The sequence below is a fragment of the Notamacropus eugenii genome, chromosome 4 (assembly GCF_028372415.1).
Source record: "Notamacropus eugenii isolate mMacEug1 chromosome 4, mMacEug1.pri_v2, whole genome shotgun sequence".
Taxonomy (NCBI): Eukaryota; Metazoa; Chordata; class Mammalia; order Diprotodontia; family Macropodidae; genus Notamacropus; species Notamacropus eugenii.
Window position 1 is genome coordinate 92,473,935 of NC_092875.1, and position 7,069 is coordinate 92,481,003.

Here is a 7,069-nt window from a genome sequence, read left to right on the forward strand (position 1 = left end):
CTTATATTTGTTTCCATATTGTTTCCCTCATTAGATTATAAGCTCTCTGAGGGCAGGAGCTGTCTTTTGCCTCTTTTTGTAACCCCAGTACTTATCACAGTGCCTAGCAAAAAATACCTACATAACATATGTTGATAGATTGATTGAGTTTGTAAGCAGCTGAGAGGGGATTGCAAAGGAGAATGAAAGTAGTCTGGGAACTGAGTTGAGCTAATTGTTAAATGAGCAGGACTAGATCTAGCCATTAAATAGCAGACTTACTAAGCAGGATAGCAGGTCTCACAGGCCTCAGAGATATTTCTAGGTGATCAAGATTGCTGTAGAGGAGGTAGAACAGTGCCTCTTGAGAGGGAGTTGAACTGGGAGTGAAGTAAGCATTCCTGAGGCCTTTCAAGGAAAAGCTGTTTTAAGCTTGATCTATATTATGCCTTGAGGACATTTCTGTTTTCTTTGAGGGTAGCCTTGGACATGAAAAATACCTTGGTTTTAACAGGCTGACTCCTCTCTCTTTATAGGCTAGAGTCGCCTTGGACTGTATGAGCTGAGGAGCCCATTACTGGGAATGGGGACCCCCACTGCCCTTTGATTCTTCCATACCACCATGGCTTAACTGTTCTTATAAATCAATCAAGTGACAAACTTTTATTGAGTATCTCCTATGTTGCAGGAACTGTGTTAACTGCTATTTATGCCTATAAAAATTAAAAGATTCATCTTCAAAGAACTTACATCCTACCAAAGTAAAACCTCACCAATCCCTGTAAAATGCATGATACTCTCAGAATCTGTGAGCTACCATGATGCATGTTATAGTACTTCAAAATGAGAGTGGTGATTACTCAATATAACCATATACCAAGCCCTGAGGTTGAGGTCTCCCATAACTATCCCAGCCATACTCCCCTCTTGCCAAACCTACCATGTTTCCAATTGTGGTTTTATCTTTGTTTCACTATTGACTTTCATTAGATCTTTTGCCAATTCTACATCCTGGGAGCCCCATTTCTCCATAACATTTTTGTATTTATATATACTTATATATTATATTTTTGTTTTTATATATTCATATGTATTTTCTGTTACATTTATATATAAATACATATATATTTTATATTATATATTTATATACAAGTACACATGTATGTACATAGGTGCATGTATTTGTGTATACACATGTATGTATATATTAGTACTTGAAGTTTTGCTAAGTGATTTACAACTGTTATCTCATTTGATCCTCACAACCATACAGGGAAGAAGATATTTTTATTAATATTCTTTTTACATATGAGGAAACTGAAGCAGTCAGAAGTGAAGTGCTCATCCAAGCTAGTAAGCATCTGAGGCCAGATTTGAATTCAGGTCTTACTGATAACAGGTCTAGTGCTCTATCCACTATACCACCTACCTGCCTGATATTTTCAGCCACAGCAAATCTCAGTGACTGTCTACCAAAATACAGCAGGATTACAACCTATTACTGTATGTATTGTGTCTATACCATTGAAAACTGAGATTCTTGAAGCAGCTAAGCATATATTAATTTATAAGATAAGATCATGGGATTAGGCATCTAGATATCTGCTTCTGCCACTTACCTGGACAATTCTATTGGCCCCTGATTTCCTCTTCTGTAAAATCAGTGGATTTAATTAGATTATTCATTGAGATCTAGAAAGATCTAATGCCATTTGTTATCCTAAGATTGTGTTTGAATGCAAGATATGGCTTTGTTATTCTTATTAATATTATGTGATTCAATGCCATGTGTATGCATGCATTTATTTATATGCTTACCTGGTAGATTGTAAAGTGTTATGGTGGAATAAAGAAACCAAATAGTGGAATCCAGACAAAGATTCATTTAGCAATGCATGTGGTTGCAGAAACAAACTTAGTCCAAGGTTGTCAGTAGCCAAGATCATTGACCACTGGTTTTTACACATTCAATATACAATTTGGAAGGAGTGAAAAACAGGGAAAACAATAAGATTTTAAGATCGAACCACTTGGTTTCTTATTGGTCGAAGGGGGTTGAGGTGAAAGGGAGATGAGTACTTTTGTGACATTCCTTAAGTCTAATGAGAGTAATCTTGTAACTTTTTCAGAATTCGATGACTTCCATGAAGTTGAGACTTAACTTCACAAATTAGTAGATAACGGACAAAATTGAGTTACTCATACTTTTAAAAAAATGTAACAAAATAAAACACTGATGCCCAAAGGTATATGTATACACATGCAATATATACATATATGTTGCATACACATGCAGTGTACATACAGGTATAGACACATACATGCACATACATAACTATACATACACTTCAACTGGTTGAGATTAAAACTACTTATCTGAACATTTCAGCGTCTTAGGTAACACAGCCTCAATTAGCCTTTCTAACTTATGGTTCTATGCAAATCTTCTACTCATGCCAGGCAGAGAGATTGAATGAAACACTGAACTTATTCTAATAGATTTAGAACTAGAAGAGATTCAACCTTCCTTATTCTGCATAGGAGGAAACTGAGTCAGAGAGATCAAATTATTTGCTTAAAATCATACAGATAAGGGAATAGGATCTGGATCCAGGTCTTCAGTCTTCAAATCCACAGTCTTTTCCAATGTGCCATGCCCTATCTTGTCAGAAATTTGAATCCTCCCAAGGTAAACCACATGCTAGCTGTGTGACCTGCAAATCCTTTCCTTCCCTAGAACTCAATCTTCTTAGATATAAAATGAAGGGATTGAACTAGTCTTTGTATAAGCTTCTATCTAGCCCTAGGGTGCTATGATGCCTAAATACCCACTGTCAGATCATATTATCCCAAGAAAGAATGTCATCACTCCTCCAATCCTCATCCATTCACATAACATTCAATAAACATTTATTAAGTACCTACTTTTTTCAAGGTTCTGTTCTAGGTTCTGGAAATAGAAAGACTAAAAAAAGATAGTTTTTACCCTCAAAAAGCTTACATACTACTGGGAATGAGGGAAGTTAAGATACACACCTAAATATAGGCATGTATAGGTAAATGCCTAAAGGTCAATATAATGAGAATCATATAATGAGAGCAAAGAAAAAGAAATCCAGAGCCCTAGAAAACTTGAGGGAGGAAAAGTACATTTTCAGCTGAGGGAAGAGGAGAGGGACACCAGGGAAAGCTTCATGAATTATCTGATTACCTTGCTATGCCCTTCACTACTTTTGAACCTGCGACTTCTAGGGTTTAAGTGCAAAGGGGGCAACTAATGATGTAAGTAATCAATGCAACTTTATTTGTCATTTGACATCTGGTCCATGGAAGGAGAGCATCAGCACCAATACCCCAAGTATAATTCCATGCTATTTATTCTTGAAGGAGTCTAACACCCCAACCATATACTGGTATTCCTTTGCACTATAAAGATCCCTTTAGATTTAAAGAAGAAAGGCTCAGCTTCCACTCACAATTTTTCCAATTATATTTTATTGATTTTAAAGCAAAGGACACAGCAAGACTATGTGCCAGTTGGTAACATTCCCACTCCAATGTTTCCTTTCTCTACTTATTTCACCTGATCCGGTATATGTACCCTTGAGGTCTGCCTAGGAGCTGGTCAACATTGCCAGAATATAGATTTCCTTGAGTGGTTCCTGAATATTTGGACTTACAGTATTCTGTGTTATAGAAAACAAGAGGCATTGCAGCCTTTTTATAATATACCAACCTAGGGTAAGTAGCCCCCAAGGCACCCCTGAATATATCCTTCATGAGAAAGCTAGCTAAGTATGCTTCAGGGGCTGGTAAAATTCCTTTGCTGCTCAGTGACCTGTAGTTTTGGAATCATCTCCCCCTCTAGCTGTTCTATCTAACAGATTGACTTACTCTTTACACCTTATCCCTTATCTCTCACTCCTTTTTTGGACCCTGCTATTAATTTGTTAGTTAATCATTAGCAAAAGCAACGTGAATAGAGTAAGGAAGTCTCTCTTGTTTCTCATACAGGGACCTCTTCACCTTTGCCAATTTTCTTCCTACTGAGTAAAATATTGGAGCCAATTCCTTAAACCATAATCCTGTGGTCCAGCTTATTTTCAACCAATCAGCAAGCACTGCACACATTTGTGTATGCGTACTTGTATATGTACACATATCCCTACGCACACACAGGTATATATGTTTATGTATGTGCCTATTAATAAATACATATGTGTATATTGCAGTATATTATATGTGTGCATATATTCATATGTGTATATACAGGTGCGTGTGTGTAGGTGTGTATGTATACACACATGTAGATCGAGTGTATGTTTGCATATGTGTGTGTGTGTGTGTGTGTGTGTGTGTGGCATATAATCTTCATTGGTCTGGATGATTCAATCAACTTGTCCTAACTCCCTCTGGTTCTATGTTCTCCAATCCACCCTTCCCACAGCTGCCACAATCATGTTCCCATTCTATAGACATGATCATATCATTATTCTGATCACATAATTCTCAGGAAAGCACTCCTGGTTTTGTACAACCATCTATATTTAAAATCCTGTCCTTTTAATAATAATGACAAAAAACTTGTATACTAACCCTAATCTAGCAATCTTAACACAGGAAGTAGCACCTGTACTTGAATTCAACTTTGAAGAAAAACAAAATTCTGAAAGGTAGAGATGAAAATAAGTTGACTTGACAGTCAGGGGCAATGGCCTGATATCCATTGAGACTGGTTGCCTAATTTGGCTGGAATGTGGAATACAAGAATATGAGGTAGTAATATAGAAAGGGAGTTGGGAGACAAATCATGGAGGTCTTTGTTTCTAGTCTACAGAGTTAGTATTTTATCCTAAAAGAAACAAGGGTCCGCTGAAGGTATATGAGGTAGATTTCACAAGACTTGGCAATTGATCGGCTATGAAGAGGGGATGAAGAGGGGATGAAGGAAAATGAAGGGTTAACAGTGACACTGATGTTAAACCTGAGTTTCTGGGCAGGATCCCCCAAATACTGGAATTCAGTAGACTCAGATAGACTCTAGGCAACTGAAGTCTGTCTAAGCCTCAAGAAGTTCACTGAGTGCTGTCAGTTTCTGTATCTTGACCTGATTTCACCTACAAGATACATGTTAGCCAGTTCCTTTCACTGGAGTATTGACCATCCATAGCTCTGGAGGAGATATGCCTGTATCCTACAAAACAAGAAGGGAAGGGCTCCTCTGGATTTCAAAAAATATCCTTCTTTCTCACTCTAGGAGAGAAATAGCTGTGCTTAGCAAGATCATCCATAAGGTTTTATTGTTGTTGTTGTTTTGAAGTGAATTTTGTTCTCGTTCTTATTTAGAGCATAGAATTGGAAGCATACTCTTATGAAGAAAAAAAATAACATAAAAATTGAGTGAAATTATTTTCTTGAAAAAGTGTTTAAGATGATAACAACCCAGTAGGGTATAATGGAAAGGGCACTGGATTTCAATGAGAACTTGAGTTCAAATTTTAGCTCTTTACCTTGCTGCCTTTTTAAGTAACTCACTTCTCTTTCTTGTGCATAATTTTCTTCTTTTATAAAATAAGTTGGATTAGATGAAATGCTCCCTTTCAGTTCTGTATCTATGATCATATGATTTATTGTGACATAATATTTTTGTAACTCTTTTTAAAAGGCTTTTCTCTCTCTGTCTTTCTGACTCTCTCTCTCTCAATATATGTATATATATATATATATATACATGTGTGTATAAGCATATATACTCTCCATACACATATGTGTATATAGACATATGTGTGTATATACATACATACACATCTTGATATGTGTGCATACACATACACATATGTATATACCCCATCTCCATCCCTGTCTCCTTGACCTGATACTGTTTAGCTTTCTTATTCCCAGTCTTTGATACCATAAGGCTGAGGTCCAATATATTGCCTGGTTAGTAGAAAGTTCCATGTGACAAGTGATTACTTCTTGTACCCAGAAAATAATTTTATTTTGATAGATACTTTGAGTTTTATAAAATGAATTTAAGCAATGTTACATTTTCCAGCATCATTTAATGAAGAAGGCAAATTCTTTTACTGAGTTTTTAGGAAACTCTTTATACTGAGCTGAAATCTCTTATTTGTATTTATGCCATCAAGTCTGTTTCTTTTTCCCAATGATATGCTTCAGATGTTTGAATATAATGATCATGGTCATCTAAATTTTTTTCTTCTCCAGGATACACATCCCATGTTTCAACAAGCAAACTTTATAAGACATAATTTTGATTTCTTTTTCCATCCTGGTGATGTTCTTTTGGATGAACTCCATATTATCAATGCCCCTGGCCTGCTAAAATCCACAAAATGATGTCTAGGGCATTATGCCAACTTACCAGTTTCCTAACCCTGCCAAAGAGGAAAAAATTAGGTTAGTTTGGCATTCCTTATTTGTAGTCAATCCATGTTGGTTCCTAGCGATTGCCACTTCCCTTCCTAAGTGCTCATAAATCATCTACCTAATGATCTGTTCTCAAAATATGTCCTTATGCAGGAGGGATATCCCACCTCATCTTGTTAATGTAACTCACAAGATACTCTATGACTTAACACGTATATCAGCTAAGGATGCCTCTTTTATTGAGTTATAAAATCAGTCAAGCCATCAAAAGTGTAAACTAGACTTCAACAATTCCTAGACACCCTTATTGAATCATTCAATCAATCAAAGGTATAAAGTAGGTATGAACAAGTATTTAATCAATTTGGACGAAGTGTAGTACTTTAATTATTGAATGAAAGCAGATGATACCATGAAGGAAATGTCTTGTGGTTGGTTAAACAGAATCAGTCATACCCTGTGTGGCTTGGACAAAAGAACAAGCAAGTACAACATCTGGCATTTTGACTACCAGCCAGCATAGTAATGGAATAGTTTCACTCAGGCCCCTGAGAAGGAATCACTTGGGGAAGGAAAAGAGATGATCTGGTAGCAGTTTCTGCATCAAGAACCAAAGAAAACTAAGGACAAACAGCTTCAAGAATCTACAAGATCATAGAATCTTAAATTCTGGAAGAGTACTTATATAGTCTGAAGGAGA